The sequence below is a fragment of the Mauremys reevesii genome, linkage group 8, assembly GCF_016161935.1.
Source record: "Mauremys reevesii isolate NIE-2019 linkage group 8, ASM1616193v1, whole genome shotgun sequence".
In the NCBI taxonomy this organism is placed as follows: Eukaryota; Metazoa; Chordata; order Testudines; family Geoemydidae; genus Mauremys; species Mauremys reevesii.
The window spans coordinates 57903646-57921951 of NC_052630.1; the positions used below are offsets into that span (position 1 = coordinate 57903646).

General features: G+C 41.2%; 1 long non-coding RNA gene across 1 annotated transcript in view; it reads left to right on the plus strand.

Moving 5' to 3' along the window:
- Nucleotides 1-5684: 5684 nt before the first annotated feature.
- Nucleotides 5685-18306, plus strand: part of LOC120371094 — a 92332-nt gene continuing 79710 nt past the window's right edge. Inside the window, exon 1 of the long non-coding RNA XR_005584138.1 lies at nt 5685-5788. This is a non-coding gene — a long non-coding RNA (uncharacterized LOC120371094). The remainder of the gene's footprint in view (nt 5789-18306) is intronic.

The following is an 18306-nucleotide window of genomic DNA, read 5'->3' on the forward strand; positions in this document are numbered from 1 at the left end:
ATGGGCACGTCGGTGCCCGCAGCCTGACAGGGGTCAGCTACCCCCAGGCTACACTCCATTCCCCCTTCAGGGCCTACCTCGTCGGTCGCACTGGGTTCGGGCCAGTCCGTCTGCATCGGCTCCTCTGGGCCCGGGCTTGGCGGCAGGTCCGGCAGCTCCTCTGGGAAGTTTGGCCAGGACTGTTCGGGCGGCTCCTCCGGGTAACAGCAGGGCCTGGGGCGCTCCTCGTCGTAGCGGGCGCTCAGCAAGCCTGGGGGCTCCTTGTTGTAGCGGGCGCTAGGCAATCCTGGGGGCTCCTCCCAGTACCGGCTCCGGGGAGGCTCCTCGTCGTAGTGGGCACGGGGAAGCTCCGGCCAGGCAGGGCAGTTGCCTCGGGCCGAGGAGGGCTCCCAGCCAGGAGTCTGCTCGCGGCGGCGGCTGCCAGCTGACTGAGCTTTGGTGCCCTCCTTTTCTACTTCCTGCCCCGCCCCTTGACTTCCGGGGGGCGGGGACTGATGGTGGAAGCTCCGCCCACTGGGGGGTTGGCAAGGGATCTCCCTCTGCCGGGCAGGAGGGGAGCCACACCGACTCACTACACACCTTATAGACTAACAGACATTTTGGAGCATGAGCTTTCGTGGGTGAATACGCACTTCGTCAGATGCATGTGGGTATTCACCCACGAAAGCTCATGTTCCAAAATGTCTGTTAGTCTATAAGGTGCAATAGGTCTCTTTGCTGCTTCTACAGATCCAGACTAACACGGCTACCCCTCTGATACCTGATGTGCTTAGATATCTCTGACCTGTTTTCCCTGTCAGTTTGGGTCTTCAGTGCCCTGCCTGGTTTGAGCCAGACATGCTAGCCTGCTACAAACACAGACCCAGGTCTGAACTACGTCCCCCAAAAGCTGCAGGCTTAACTGAAAGCAGCTTAAGAAATGCTCCTGTCTCCAGCACTCAGATACCCAATCTCAATGGGTCCAAACCCCAAATAAATCTGTTTTACCCTGTATAAAGCTTATACAGGATAAACTCATAAATTGTTTGCCCTGTATAACACGGATAGAGAGATATGCACACCTGTTTGTCTCTCCCCCCCCCCAGGTATTAATACGTACTCTGGGTTAATTAATAAGTAAAAAGGTATTTTATTACTTTTATACGAAAAGTAGGATTTAAGTGGTTCCAAGTAATAACAGACAGAACAAAGTAAATTACCAAGCAAAATAAAACAAAAACACACAAGTCTAAGCCCAATACAGTAAAAACTATATCATAGAATCATAGAATATCAGGGTTGGAAGGGACCTCAGGAGGTCATCTAGTCCAACCCCCTGCTCAAAGCAGGACCAATTCCCAACTAAATCATCCCAGCCAGGGCTTTGTCAAGCCTGACCTTAAAAACCTCTAAGGAAGGAGATTCCACCACCTCCCTAGGTAACCCATTCCAGTGCTTCACCACTCTCTGAGTGAAAAAGATTTTCCTAATATCCAACCTAAACCTCCCCCATTGCAACTTGAGACATTACTCCTTGTTCTGTCATCAGGTACCACTGAGAACAGTCTAGATCCATCCTTTTTGGAACCTCCTTTCAGGTAGTTGAAAGCAGCTATCAACCCCCCCCCTAATTCTTCTCTTCTGCAGACTAAAACAATCCCAGTTCCCTCAGCCTCTCCTCATAGGTCATGTGCTCCAGCCCCCTAATAATTTTTGTTGCCCTCCGCTGGAGGTAAATGCAGGTAAATTTCACTCTCAGAGATAACATAAGAACATAAGAACATAAGAAAGACCGTACCGGGTCAGACCAAAGGTCCATCTAGCCCAGTATCTGTCTACCGACAGTGGCCAATGCCAGGTGCCCCTGAGGGAGTGAATCTAACAGGCAATGATCAAGTGATCTCTCTCCTGCCATCCATCTCCATCCTCTGACGAACAGAGGCTAGGGACACCATTCTTACCCATCCTGGCTAATAGCCATTTATGGACTTAGCCACCATGAATTTATCCAGTCCCCTTTTAAACATTGTTATAGTCCTAGCCTTCACAACCTCCTCAGGTAAGGAGTTCCACAAGTTGACTGTGCGCTGCGTGAAGAAGAACTTCCTTTTATTTGTTTTAAACCTGCTGCCTATTAATTTCATTTGGTGACCCCTAGTTCTTGTATTATGGGAATAAGTAAATAACTTTTCCTTATCCACTTTCTCAACATCACTCATGATTTTATATACCTCTATCATGTTCCCCCTTAGTCTTCTCTTTTCCAAACTGAAGAGTCCTAGCCTCTTTAATCTTTCCTCATATGGGACCCTCTCTAAACCCCTAATCATTTTAGTTGCTCTTTTCTGAACCTTTTCTAGTGCTAGAATATCTTTTTTGAGGTGAGGAGACCACATCTGTACACAGTATTCGAGGTGTGGGCGTACCATGGATTTATATAAGGGCAATAATATATTCTCAGTCTTATTCTCTATCCCCTTTTTAATGATTCCTAACATCCTGTTTGCTTTTTTGACCGCCTCTGCACACTGCGTGGACATCTTCAGAGAACTATCCACGATAACTCCAAGATCTTTTTCCTGACTCGTTGTAGCTAAATTAGCCCCCATCATGTTGTATGTATAGTTTGGGTTATTTTTTCCAATGTGCATTACTTTACATTTATCCACATGTTCTAATAAGCTTCTTTGACAGACTAGCCTCCTAATATGAGCGCAATCCTTTCCCCTGGTACAGTCCTTGTTCCAGCTCAGGTGGTAGCTAGGGGTTTTCTCATGACTGCAGCCCCTTTTGTTCTGTTCCACCCCCTTATATAGCTTTTGCAGAAGGTGGGAATCCTTTGTTTCTCTCTGGGTTCCCACCCCTCCTTCTAAATGGAAAAGCACCAGGTTAAAGATGGATTCCAGTTCAGGTGACATGATCACATGTCACTGTAAGACTTCATTGCCCACTTGCCAGCACACAGGTATACAGGAAGACTTAAAAGTAAACAGAGCCATCTACAGTCAGTTGTCCTAGTTGATGGGAGCCATCAAGTTTCTAAACCACCATTAATGGCCCGCACTTTGCATAACTATAGTAGGACCTCAAAGTTATATTTCATATTTCTAGTTTCAGATACAAGAATGATACATTTATACAAATAGGATGACCACACTCAGTATATTATAAACTTTGTAATGATACCTTACAAGAGACCTTTTGCAGAAAGCATGTTCCAGTTACGTTTTATTCACACTCATTAGCATATTTTCATAGAATCATATGGAGTGCAATGTCACACATGCTTTCTCACTTCTGAAATCAGATCAAGACCAGACTGGACCATGCGAAAACACCCCATGAAAGGCTGACAGCATTCAAAGATTTAACTTCAGGAATGCTAGATCCTTCAGAGATTTTGTGTCTCCACTTAAGGAAGGCAGAAAACTGTAAAATTTTAGGCCAGTGAACTGGGTCATGAATCCTTTTAGAGCAAGCTGCAATATTCACTTTCCATTATATGAAGTTGCTGTGGCTCTAATCTTACATGCTATGTGATACAGCCTCTGTTTAGATATGTAATCCTTTGCCTGTCAAAGCTCTTTGGGAAGATTTTTAGAAAGAGAGGACTTAGCTGCTTAGTCTCAATTTCTTTGAAACAATTCACTCTGAACGAACAAAGCCCAACAGGAAAACGCTTGAGAGAATATCTGTTCCCTGACAGTATTACAGTAGTTTTCTAAATACAGCCAATGAACTCTTGCATCATATAAAATCTAATCAGATTGTCTCAGGTAGGTATCTCCCACCTGTGAACAAATAACACCTCTTCAAGAAATGGAGAGTTAAGTATATCCTTGAATAATAACTATTCATCAGTTGTCAGGATAAGTTCATAATAGGAACTTTGGGATGGAAATCCTTCATTTTTATGTATATACATTTTAGGCCTGATCCTCAGCTGGTGTAAATTAGGGTTGCTTCACTGAAGCCAATAGAGCTATGTCAGTTTACATCAGCAAAGTTTCTGGTCCACTTTATTGTGCAGCACACAATACACTACATATAAGAATTATATCTGGATTCTTTGTCCCTTGACAAATCTGAGCACTCACTTTAGATGAGAAACTTGATGCTATGGGTCTGTCTACACTTCAGTTGGACACCTGCAGCTGGCCCATGCCAGCTGGCTCAGGCTCTTGGGGCTGAGCATGTGGTGTAGACATTCGGAATCAGGCTGAAGCCCAGGCTCTGGGACCCTCCCCTTCACAGGATCCTGGGGCTTAGGGTCTGAGAGTCCAGGGTCCAGCCTGAGCCCAAACATCTGCACCCAGTTAAACATCCCCATTAGCCCGAGCCCTGTGAGCCTGAGTCAGCTGGCACAGGCCACCTGAAGATTTTTAATTGCAGTGTAGATATACCCTATATGTCCTTAAAGCATTAAGTGTTGGGTTTGTGCCAATTCTTTTAAATACCTATCATGCCCTTTTATCTAACTTTATAACAGTGCACCACAAGAAAATAGTCCAGTTAGCAAAGTATGTATAGCTCAGGTAGTTCATAAAAGTAATCTTTTGTCCAAGCTTAAACTTGATCAGACTTGGAATAGAATTGACATGACACAGATGGATAAAGTAAAGCTCTTTAATGTTCTTCCTGTAGTTTGAAATAAATTCTTTGTAGACATCACTCAGCCAACTTAGCAGTGGCTCTGTCTTGCTTGTCATGTCATAGTGCAGATATGCTATTGTGTAGTGACTTTCTACATACTAGTTCAGGATGTAATTCATGTATCTCAGGCTTTCTCTGCACCAAAATGGAGGTATAAAATATTTACTAAACTGAATCTACAAAGCAGATACTGTGCGCAGCTGCAATTAATGTAATGATAATACTTGCATTGGATTTAACCATTTGGGATTTTGGCCCAATTCTTCACTGTAGGTTTATAGAATCCTACAGCTGTTTTAAAGGGGGCATCATCTACATATTTCTATCCGTCAACTCTCTCTCTTTCTCTCTTCCCCCCCCCCTCCTCTTCTTCACTGTGGGGAGTCTTCCAACCTTCATTTCCCACTTACCCCTTCAAAAAATGTCTGCTTGCTGGCTGGGAAATGCAATTCAAACTAAATATGCAAGATCTAAAATTAGCACTACTGAACAACCTATAGCACCCTACCACATGCCAGCTTGTACGCCTGCAGCATTTAGTTCAGGTGACTAGCTGAAAAGTGATACCGAAGACTGTAGTCATCAGTATTTAGTGTTTAAAAAAAAAAGTACTAAATCTACAAGAAAACTTTCCCCTAAGTTTTTAATACTCTATTCAGATGAAACAGACTCTTAAAATTACATGCAGTGGGACCCAAATGTCCTCCTTTCTCCCTGCTACTGAGCTTTAATGAAATTTTTTTTCTTTTTTTTAATTTACATGCTCTTGCAGAATAAAGATCCCCAAATCATTAACTAATTTGATATGACTGAAGTACTGATTCAATTCCCCAGTCCCTTGATAATCTTAGATATCTGCTTCAAACACACCTTTACTTAGTTTCTTAATTAGATACACCTTGATGGATGGGTTTTCATAGAGCAGTCTCAGAGAGAAGGAAATCAACCTGTTATCACTATTCAGCAGGTGAAGAATTGGCTCTTTAACAGCCAAAATCATTGGTTCCAAGAAGAAACAAAACCTAGTTTTAGGATAGGTAAAAGAACTGTGACTCAGGTAATAGAACTCTCAGAATGTTACTGCAGAAGAATACATTATAGTGGTGTGCCAATTAAACTGAACAGACTGTCCTTGACTGAATACTCTTTTTATAAGGTAAGGAAGTTTTAGTGGTTTCCAAATAAAAGAAGACTTTGCAAAATTAATTTTTTGGGACAGATCATAATTAAGAATAGGCAAAAGTTGGGATAAAAATGACTTTGAATAAACCTCTGAAAAAGTTTTCTGGAGCTCCAAAAAAAGTCAATGACCCTTTTGTCATCAAGAATGAAAGCTATGCTATGCATTCCTTTCTCAAGCAAAACTTCTATTGACTAATTAGTAACCTAGAATGAAGCCCTGAAAGTAGGACACATGCATTTCAACCTGCCAAGACCCAAATGGGGACCCAAGGAACCAAAATGGGGGGCACCTAAGAAATTATTCAAGTAGGAAATTTTACCTAATTTGCAATTGATTCCTTAAATGTAAATAAGTCAGTCAGTCAGTCTCTCCTTCTCCCTCTCCTCTTTCTTACTCTGTTTTATTGCTGAAAGAATAACAAAAGTGAGGCTCACTACTTTGTGTGGAGCATAATTTTGGGGTAAAATGAAGGACACTTAAGAGCTATTCAAAGATACAGTAATACTATATCAGAGGCTGTTCTGGTATTTGGGACATAGTCAGAGCTACAAAGTACCAAAGAAGCTGAGAGGATTGGTTTCTTGTCCATCAGACTAAATAAATGCTTTGGAAAGCAATATGTCAGAGGAAGTGAAGAGCAGTTTTTCTCAATTTTTGACAGTATTTCTCTGTGTTTCACCAACTCCACCTGCAACAACCTGGTAAATCTCGGTAAACAGATATGATCGTGCACATACTGTAGAGAGTGAGGGTTTTGAAGTTACAGGTATTTGTATATGGATTTTAGCAAGATAAGATTTATCTCAAGGGGTTTGTTTGAGGAGTTTGAGTAGTAAATCTTGTATTGTGGTGTTAAATCAATTGGAAAAGTAATAAGCCACACAATTCCTCCTCTTTTCTTCTGCTTGATAGTCTTTAGAGATTATCAAGGTATTAAATCTGTTTGTGGTTGTGGATTTATAGTTTTTAGATGCTATTAAGGAAATTCTGAATTATGGCATTTCAGAAACTTAATGAAAAGATTTGTTTTCTTCAATGACCTCTGTTTTCCATCTTCTGTCTTCTGGGAAAGTTTTGGATATGAAACTTTGTGATCAGTACCTATAGCTGACGGGTTGTCCCAGAATAGCATGTGTTTGTAGAATGTGTATTCCTTAATGGAAATGAATTGAAGTAAGCCTTTTAAAATAGATATCTTTCAACACCCAAATGAAGGAACTTCCATTTAACAATAAACTTGATGGACACTAAATAGTTCTGTTGTCTTTAATTAAACTTTTCACTGTGCATAAAGTTAAGCATGTGAATAATTCTTGGAAGAATTTTTGCTATATTTGTTGTTAATTTTATAGATCATCATGATATTGTGCTCTGACTGTATATTTGGTTTAATCTCTTTGTGCTTTCTATGATAGCATGCATACATACTTAAAATGAGATTTAACTTTTCAAGGAGTGTGACAAATCTCAATACGTATTTAAAGACTTGATCATGCCATTTTATGTGCAGGCCCCTATGGTCTGGTGCAGTTATACTCCACTACCAATAGAATTCCCCTCCCTCCAAGTTCACTGTCTCCCAGAGCTCCCTGGTGCACAAGGAGAGCTATACACACTGCTACACCCCTGCATAGAATGTAGTGCACTCCAACATGCATGGCAGGAGGGAGACAGAGCAATGATTCTGCCTACTCCCTGCCCCTCCTACCTTCTTGGAGTGCTGTGTCTCCCTGGGGAATAGTGAGGAAGCAGTCCTCACAAGGACACACAATGTGAGAAGACTCTCTGCTGCACACCTTTACCAAGAGAACCACAGAGCCTGACTCACAGCCGTTACCCAGTTTTAAACTGGTCCAACACCAGTGTGTAGCTGCACCAGCATAAAACTGAAGCAATACAATTATGAATCAGGCACACAACTTGTACTTGAATATTTGTGGCTTTTATCCTGTGTGTACTTAACCTTTTTTCATTTTAATAGTTAAATGAGATCATCATAGTGTAAGCCACACCCATTCAATGTGCTTTGTCCCCCTATGGTGGTGGTTAGGCCACAAAGATTGATGTGGCTACAGCCTTGTTTAATAGACCTGGGTTTCCTAGCTCTGGGCACAGAGGATCGTATATAAAGATCCAGAAGTCCCAGGCTCAATCATTGCTACTGATGATCTACCCTGGGGTATCAATGTTACATATACCCCTTCATCTGTGCTTCTTCCCTCCCCACCCCTGAAACAAACCAGAGTAACATCTATTTACTCATATGTCTCTCATTTTACACAATTGGCTAATGAGTTAAAAGGCAGCTATCTAGTGACCAGGATATTCCATAAAAATAGAACTTATTATGAGTTTAAACACGAGTACTCCACTGCTATGGTAGCTCATCTTGGTCCCAAATGAACAGATCATAATAGACAGACAATGTAATAAACCTGATAAGGATTGTCATCAGCTAATAAACTAAATAAAAGGAAACTCTGAGGGGAAAACCAACAGGCTTCAGAATAAAGTGCACCAGAATTTTAGAGATGTCTTAATTTGAGTATTAATTGTAAAAGGAATGAATACTGAAGCAAATAGTGAAAGACACTAGATGAGTGTAAGGAAAATAGGATGTGAAAGCGACATCAACAATTCCTCGCAATTGCCAAGAGTTTAAAAAAAATGATTTGAGAACACTGTTTTTGATAGAGCTGAGTTGGACAAACAAATGCATAGAAAGACCCCTGTCTGATAAGATTCAGTGAATGAAGGAAAGAGATGGCCAGAAGGAAAATAGAAGCCGGGTTTGAAAGACCCAAATACCAAACGAGAAGGATTAAAAAAAGTTAATATATCAATAAATACACACATGTTCTGATTAAAACATGAGTGACTCTGAGGGATCACAAGGTTATGTAGTCGATGAAATAGCAGGGTGTTTCTTGAACTTTTCCATGCCAGCTGCATTTTCCACACCCAGCCCAAACTGCCTTAACTATCTAACAAGGATCTAGTCAGCACCCTCTTTCCTATTTAGCAGAAGAGGAAGAACAAGGTGTCATGACATGGAATTGGTTGAAAGTCAGAATTTCTATTTCAGGGGAAAATTTGACACTTTAAACCTTGCTTTGTTTCAATTTGGAGCAATTTTTTTTTTATTTTTATTTTTTTGAAATTTCACATGAAACGGGATTTCCAAAGGACTTAAATATAGGATTTTTCTTTTTGGAATACCAAAATTTCATTAAAATTTTGCTTGTTATATTTTTTTACATTACTGACCTGTCAAGAAGTAGTAGTGTACAAAGTGTCCAAATAGGACAGTTTGAAATATCTTATCAGCTGCCCTTGGTTTAAAAATGAAATAGGATTTTCAACTATTGTCATTATGACTCATCAAGTAGTTAATCTAGGGGTTTATTTCCGACATGTAAAATAAGGGAAAACTCCCACAAAATAAATTCAAAACATATCTTTGAAGTTTTCAAAGGTGATGGACCCTATTACCCATCCAGTCTTCCCATCACATATTACAACTTGACGGATCTTTTGAAATGTTTTTAATTCTCCATGGCTAAACATTATCTTTCTGGATGCCTTTTTAAATACCGAGTAGCCTAGTTCTGAAGGCAGTCACATAAGACTCTTTTCTCCCCATCCCCTGTAGCTTTTATTCTGACTAGCTAGCTTTTGCTACCAAGCAGGTGAAAAGATAGTTATAGTGCTCTGTATGCTATGCCACATAGAAGTCCAGAAAATAAAAAAAATATGAAGTCTCAAACTGACTTTGGTAACAGTTGTTACAACCTGCCCTTATCCCCCTCTCTGGATGAACACCAACAACTGGATCCCATATGGTGGGCTGGGGTAGTGACCGCTCATTTTTCCTGGCTCCAGGGGTCTCAAACACATTCCCAGGTGCAGAGCCCACGGCTGATAATCATCTTGGCATTGGGCCACACAGTCCACTCACCTGAGCCCTTGGAACCAGTCAACATTTTTTTTAAGCCTCTGATGCGTTTCTTACCCCTGTCTGCACATCTGCTGGGGAGTTCCCAGGTTCCTGCTCACTCAGGTCTGCTGCTGAGCCGAGAGTTGCTCAAAGTTAATGTCCCTGCTGACAAAAACTCAATGTTTATCTAGGATAGAGCCACTTAATGTTCCCACACAGTCTGTCCACTAGGTGCTAGTTTTCTGTAATGAATGCTCAAAAGCCATACTAAAGGCTACATTCAAAATGGAGGTTGAAATACCACATGGCATTCGTAAAGGCAAAATGGAATTTGTAAGTTGACAGATGTATCCATCAAATAGCATGGCACAACAGCAATAACAAAGTTCTACTTTATACATATTACAAAATATATGCACAGGCTCAAATTTACACCTCAGTGTTTATAGATGTGTTTATAATTGTTAAGGATGGCCCCAATGAAGTAACCCAGCTAAGCAGATGCCTAACTGTAAGCATGCGAATAGTTCCAAGAAAAGCTTGATCCCAAATGGGACTACTTGCTGAATAAGGAGTTATTTTTTCTTACCTATGATCCTTTCATTGATTTCAATGGCTTTGGGACAGAGCCTAGGTTTATAGACTTAATGATGCCACACCTCAATGACTTGCACTATCTGACATAGATTTACTTGTGATTCACCCAAGTGAGACAAATAAGCTCTATTAGGGTAGAAACTGTACTTGGTCCTGATTTATAAAATGGAACTGGCTGTATTTTCTGGATGCTTGCCCAAGGGCTACTAGAATGGCTATCTGTGTCTACAAATTTTAACTCTCTAGCTTCTGGGGCTAGTCGTTTGAATATCGGACATCTGGGATCATTTTTTCCAATAAACCAAAAAAGGGTTAATGTAAACTTTTGAATAAACCTTTATGAGAAATGATCTCTCTATTCTTCCACGTTACTGCATGAGAGAGGAGGGTCGGTGTAGGGCTCTTCCAGAAGAGTTTGCTTTTATTTTTCTTTTGCTGTGGATGCTGTGCATTCAAGATCTTTTAGCAATTGTAGGGTTGCTTTTTTAAAATATATGGCGAGGAATCAGGAATTAAAGTCTGGAAATGTCATGAAGTGCAATCTTTGCTGGTCCTATCTTTTTAATAAAACTGACTACATTATGAGCCCTCTTGAGGGATAATGGCCAAGCAGCTAAAGCACTGGACTGTGACTCAGATATGGATTCATTTCTCAGCTTCTTGTGTGACCTTGGGCAAGTCACTTAAAATCTCTGGCTGGGTATCTTCAGGTGCCCTGCCTCCTATACAAAACTGGGGTAACTTTTGCTTTGTGTTGTCTAATTAGATTGTAAGGGGCTCGCTTATGTGCATGTAAAGCACCTAGCAGACTGGGGTCATGATGTTGGTTGGGGCCTCAAGGCATGAATGTAATAGAAACTATATATTCACATCTGTATACATACAGATGCTTGTTTTTTTTATCTCACATACACACTGAATGTCTAAGTGAAAAGTAAAAAACAAAACTCTGTAAGTCTGTAAACAGAACAGCAAATGGTTGAAAAAAACATTACATTTTATAGCCTCAGGCCAAGTAGAATAAAGAATAAAACACTATGTAATGAGGTAAGACTACTGTGCAAAGACCATAATTATGGATTTCAACTTTCTCATTTTAAAATGAAAAACCTAGCCCAATGGAGACAGAATGAAGATAATGCATACGATTAGGATCTGATAACATATTAAAAATTCTGTTTGTTTCGTTTTTGCCCCCAAACAATATTAGAATCAAATCATGAAATTGCTAGGGAAAAATAATGGAGTTAGTGGGTTTAATGATAATATTTCGCATACCATGGAAGGCCTGTGGACTGTCAGATAAAAAGCTTTATCAGATCAGTCAGATTTAGAAGGATGAAGAAAATAAAGGTTTCATTACTCTTGTGCTGGGCAAAATCTAATAGAAGGCACATCCAAGTATGAGAAGTGTACAAAAGCATATGTAAGGGCTCAGCTCTGCCTCCTTTATTCACATGTGTGAAGTAAGGAACCTCCTTGGCCTGAGTGAGGGTGGCAGAACAATCTTTACAATACCCAAAGGGATCATCAGGGGCTGGTGCAACTAACTCCCCTCAATAATGTCCCAGATATCAACCACATTACAGAACTAGGAGCTATAAGGTGAGTTCTGTACTGCAGCATGCAGCAGCACCTGCTGCCCTGGGGGACACCTGAAATCTGCAGCGTAGCAGCTTCAGGCAGCAGATATAGACCACGGGATACAGGTCTGTTGGTGCTCCTCTGGAGCAGGATTTGAGGCTTCCTGTTCATGCTTTCACAACTTCTGGTGTGACTGGTCTTGAAATCACAGCAATGGGCATGCTGCATGGGGCCAGATCCTCAATTAGTGTATTAATTGACACAGATCCTTCTGCTGAGGATCTCGCCTGTCCATGGGAAAATAAAATCATGGTAAATGCCAAAACAGAATTGCTGGTGCTGAGAGTCACTCACAGACAGTGACAGATTCAGAGTTAGAGGGGCCCTGTGCATAGCTTCATTTTGGGGGGCCCCCCTCTCTGGACCCAGACAAGAAAAAGAACATTCTCTCTTAACTCCCCTGCCCTGTTCTTCATTGTTTTTTTCTTCATCCTCCTCCTATATTATAAGTAATAGGAAGTAAATGAAAATAAAGTGAGTTATCTTGATTGGGGCAGGGAGTTGGAGTGCAGGAGGGAGTGCGGGGGTCAGGCTCTGGGAGGGAGTTTCGGTGCTGGGTGCAGGGTGGGGGGAGAAGTGCAGGCTCTGGAAGGAAGTTTGGGTGTGGGCTCCGGGCTGGGGCAGGGGTTGGGGTCCGGTAGGGTCGGGGAGCAGTGCTTATCTTGGGCGGCGCAGATCCCAAAGTGACCGGCACACCCCTCTGGCAGCAGCTTCTAGGCAGGGGGTGGGACGGGGTCTCTGCGCCCCGCTGCCACAGCTCCCATTGGCCACAGTTCCCAGCCAATGGGAGCTGTGGAGTCAGTGCTTGGGGCAGAGGCAACACGCAGAGACACTCCCCTCAGGGGCTGCAGCTGCAGGCACATGCCAGCTGTTTCCAGGAGTGGTGTGGCACAGAGGGAGGGAAGCAGCATAGGCAGGGAGCCGCCTTAGCCCTGCTGCACTGCTGCTGGCATGTCTCTGAACGCTCTTTGGGGGGAGAGGGGCAGCGGGTCTCTGTGCACTGCCTGGGGCGGGGGCAGCATGCAGAGCCGCCTCCCCCCTGCCAAGGGCATGCAAAGACGTGCCAGCCGCCAGTCGCTTCCAGGAGCAGCGTAGGGCCGTCAGCCATGGAATGCAGGCAGCTTGCCTGCCTGAGCCCTGCTGTGCCACTGGCTGGGACTCAGGGGCAAGTTGTCAGATGAGATTTGTTCTGCATTTTGGGGGACCCCCTGTCATTGGAGGCCCCATGCCACTGCACTGTTTTATGGTAAATCCACCTCTGCTCACAGACCGTGTCTGTATAGTCTTGAGAACTAATTGGAAAGCTGAATAAGAAAGGCATGGAATTGGAGAAAGATCCTTCACTGAACAGATATACCACTTCGAGGAATATGACAGGGTCAGAGGAAGAAAACGAAAAACTCAGTTCATAATGAGACTGGTATTGTGTTGGTGCTTCAATTTAATAATTTGAGATTGTCAGATAACAGGGTCAAATGAAATTATGTATTTAGTACAGCACTATACACAAAATAGATACATTATCACCTTTGGTGTAAGGCAAAGAGCAGGCTTTTGTCTCCCGCTCCTCTAACTGTTTGAGCGCTGGCAGTTTGCACTCCCAATCTAATTCCCCAAACCTCTGTCTTTTTTTTTTTTTAATAGGATATGAGATACAGAAACCCCTTTTTGGAGGGGAAAAATACTTTCCCATGGATAAATTTACCCTGTGTTCTGTTTTCCTAATTACAAGTGGAATTTCTTCAGTTTACTTGTTTGCATAAGAAGGAATCTCTAATCTGGTCATTATTGCTAACAACTGTGACAACCGACAGTTCTTAATGAGTTAAAAACATGTTTCAATGGGTCAAATTGTCTAGTGAGGTGGTGGACTCTCCATCACTGGATGTTTTTAAGAACAGGTTATACAAACAACTAGGCCATTCCTGACATATTATTTAATCCTGGTTTGAGTGCAGGGGACTGGACTAGATGACCTATTGAGGTCCCTTCCAGTACTACACTTCATTTTTTTTTTAATTCCTTACAGAGCCTATCTGTATTAACAATTATCCTTTATTGACCACCCCGTCCATTACATACGTATCTGCATTAACAAGTATCCATTATCAATCACTTAGCTTCCAGAGATACTTTCAATAGTTTGAAGGGGAACAGGGTGGGGGGGGGGGGTAATTAAACCTTGGACACCTGGATTCTCACAAACTTGAAGATGCTGAGACAGCCCAGCACTCAATTACATACATTCCTGAGTACAGGTTAAGAACCAATCCTCTGGGTCTTAGAATTCAAACGCACTCTTTGCTAATTCTCTAAAGATGTTGGGAGAATAGCTAATATGCAAATTAATTTAATTTAAAAGAAAGAGGACTAAAAAGGTTAATCTTTACTAACAGGTACTAAGATTAACACTGACAAAGGCAAGAATACACGCTTGGTGGTAGTAAACTGAAACACCAAGAAAGCTACACTAAATGCCCGGATTAGGCTTTCAGAGTGAAGGCAATACAATAAGACTTTCTAACGTGGTCAAAGAACTTGCTGAAATGGTTTTGCTGTAGTGTCATAAGAACAGCAGCTAGCTTTCCACTAATGGAATAGCAAGACATCCAGAGCAGCTGGAAAGAAAAAGCTACACAAAGCATACAATTAATGAATCACTCTGTCGGTAGTATGGATAAAGTATGGCATGCTTGTCATTCAAAGAGGAGTATGCAATCCTTTGGGAGAAATTTAATTCAGGGGTCTATTTTTACCTTTCATTGTATATAGATAGTTTAGTCAGGTATAGTATAGACAGATATATCATGTTGAAGGTCCAATATAACATCTCAGCATGTGTTACTATTGTCAGTGACTACATATATTGGATTGTTCCAATTATCTGGCCTCAAGGAAGTATAATACTGTGGTAAGTTCAGGTCTTTGCAGATCTGTGGGAAGCTTGTAATGGCTCAGTGAATGACAACATCACATCTAAAGATCTGGCCTAACTGGAGCATTTTAACATCTATAAAGATTAGGTCTAGCTTTCCCAAGAGAGAGCAATTATTGTAAGCCCCGGGCACGCTGAGCTTTCGTGGAAATGCAGGGCAGTAGTGACATACATTTGATGAAGGGGTTGGGCGGAAGGGGTTTTGTTTTCTTCATGCTTCTTAAGATCACAATTAACTTGTACAGGCCTGTACCCTGCCAAAGTCAGGCTAGGGCACAGTGTTAACCCCCCAGAGTGAGGCACATCTTCAACAATTCGAACCACTGAAGAAAACAATGGCAAAGAAGCACCGAGAGGCTGGGGGACCTCAGCGAGAACTGATTAATTTTGCACAGTGTTTCCTTAACTAAGCAACCCTATTGTCTTTGTGTTAAAACAGCTGTATAATGATAGCTCAAACAAAAAAAAAGAAAATCTATGGGGGTTTCATTTAGTTGTGTCTGGCTTTGGGGAATGTTAGAGTGCTAGTCTGTGCTGTGCCTTTAGGAGGTGTTGCACAATTTGCAGACACCATTCTTATCCATCCTGGCTAATAGCCATTTATGGACTTAGCCACCATGAATTTATCCAGTCCCCTTTTAAACATTGTTATAGTCCTAGCCTTCACAACCTCCTCAGGGAAGGAGTTCCACAAGTTGACTGTGCGCTGCGTGAAGAAGAACTTCCTTTTATTTGTTTTAAACCTGCTGCCTATTAATTTCATTTGGTGACCCCTAGTTCTTGTATTATGGGAATAAGTAAATAACTTTTCCTTATCCACTTTCTCAACATCACTCATGATTTTATATACCTCTATCATGTCCCCCCTTAGTCTTCTCTTTTCCAAACTGAAGAGTCCTAGCCTCTTTAATCTTTCTTCATATGGGACCCTCTCTAAACCCCTAATCATTTTAGTTGCTCTTTTCTGAACCTTTTCTAGTGCTAGAATATCTTTTTTGAGGTGAGGAGACCACATCTGTACACAGTATTCGAGATGTGGGCATACCATGGATTTATATAAGGGCAATAATATATTCTCAGTCTTATTCTCTATCCCCTTTTAATGATTCCTAACATCCTGTTTGCTTTTTGACCGCCTCTGCACACTGCGTGGACATCTTCAGAGAACTATCCACGATAACTCCAAGATCTTTTTCCTGACTTGTTGTAGCTAAATTAGCCCCCATCATGTTGTATGTATAGTTGGGGTTATTTTTTCCAATGTGCATTACTTTACATTTATCCACATTAAATTTCATTTGCCATTTTGTTGCCCAATCACTTAGTTTTGTGAGATCTTTTTGAAGTTCTTCACAATCTGCTTTGGTCTTAACTATCTTGAGTAGTTTAGTATCATCTGCAAACTTTGCCACCTCACTGTTTACCCCTTTCTCCAGATCATTTATGAATAAATTGAATAGGATTGGTCCCAGGACTGACCCTTGGGGAACACCACTAGTTACCCCTCTCCATTCTGAGAATTTACCATTAATTCCTACCCTTTGTTCCCTGTCCTTTAACCAGTTCTCAATCCATGAGAGGACCTTTCCTTTTATCCCATGACAGCTTAATTTACGTAAGAGCCTTTGGTGAGGGACCTTGTCAAAGGCTTTCTGGAAATCTAAGTACACTATGTCCACCGGATCCCCCTTGTCCACATGTTTGTTGACCCCTTCAAAGAACTCTAATAGATTAGTAAGACACGATTTCCCTTTACAGAAACCATGTTGACTATTGCTCAAGAGTTTGTTTTTCTATGTGTCTGACAATTTTATTCTTTACTATTGTTTCAACTAATTTGCCCGGTACCGACGTTAGACTTACTGGTCTGTAATTGCCGGGATCGCCCCTAGAGCCCTTTTTAAATATTGGCGTTACATTAGCTAACTTCCAGTCATTGGGTACCGAAGGCGATTTAAAGGACAGGTTACAAACCTTAGTTAATTGTTCCACAACTTCACATTTGAGTTCTTTCAGAACTCTTGGGTGAATGCCATCTGGTCCCGGTGACTTGTTAATGTTGAGTTTATCAATTAATTCCAAAACCTCCTCTAGTGACACTTCAATCCGTGACAGTTCCTCAGATTTGTCACCTACAAAAGCCAGCTCAGGTTTGGGAATCTCCCTAACATCCTCAGCCGTGAAGACTGAAGCAAAGAATCCATTTAGTTTCTCCGCAATGACTTTATCATCTTTAAGCGCTCCTTTTGTATTTTCATCGTCAAGGGGCCCCACTGGTTGTTCAGCAGGCTTCCTGCTTCTGATGTACTTAAAAAACATTTTGTTATTACCTTTGGAGTTTTTGGCTAGCCGTTCTTCAAACTCCTCTTTGGCTTTTCTTATTACACTCTTGCACTTAAGTTGGCAGTGTTTGTGCTCCTTTCTATTTGCCTCCCAGTTCTGGCTGCACTGAAATAGCCTGAGGTGTATGTCTCTGCCTGTCTACGGGTAGCTGCACTATGTGTGTGGCCCTCTCCTGATAGGCCCCTCTCACCACCAGCAAAGATGTTATACCAGGACTGGGAAGTGGGTCATTAGAAGAGAGATCTGGGTGTTTTAGAATAACTGTACCCAGTGTGCAGGGGCTGGAGCAGGGGTGAGACTCTTACCTAGTATGCTCCCCATTTGTTTTTTATTAAATGTGTTAGTTACAGATGGGCCCAAATCAGAGTCCCATGATACCTATAGGAATGCAGCAGCTCTGGAAGTCAGGTCACCAATTTTGAAAAATCTTGGCCGTAATTTATAAAAAAAAAAAAACTACTTCTAAAAACTATTATACTATTAGTATTGTCTAGTAAAAAAATGTAAAAGCACACAACAATAAATCATCATTTAAATCATCATTACATTGAAACGAAAGCATACAAAATGTGAAAACGGCAAAAAAGAAAAAACTTTGTGTTGTGTTTTTGTCAGTTAGCTAGTTATTTTTTTTTTTTTTTTTTTTTTTTTTTTTTTTTTTTTTTGTTTTTTTTTTTTTTTTTTTTTTTTTTTTTTTTTTTTTTTTTTTTTTTTTTTTTTTTTTTTTTTTTTTTTTTTTTTTTTTTTTTTTTTTTTTTTTTTTTTTTTTTTTTTTTTTTTTTTTTTTTTTTTTTTTTTTTTTTTTTTTTTTTTTTTTTTTTTTTTTTTGTGTGTGTGTGTGGGTGGGGGTGGGGGGTCAACAGCTCTCTACTATAGTCTAGTTTGAGGCTGCTGAGTAAGATGTTCAGGATTTGGTCATTTGTTTGTTAGCTGACCATTGAGGAACTCCCTGGGCATATAGGCCAGATTCATTTTGGAGACTTACTAAGACACTCTAAAGAAGCATCAGTTACTTACATAACTCAAATGTAATAG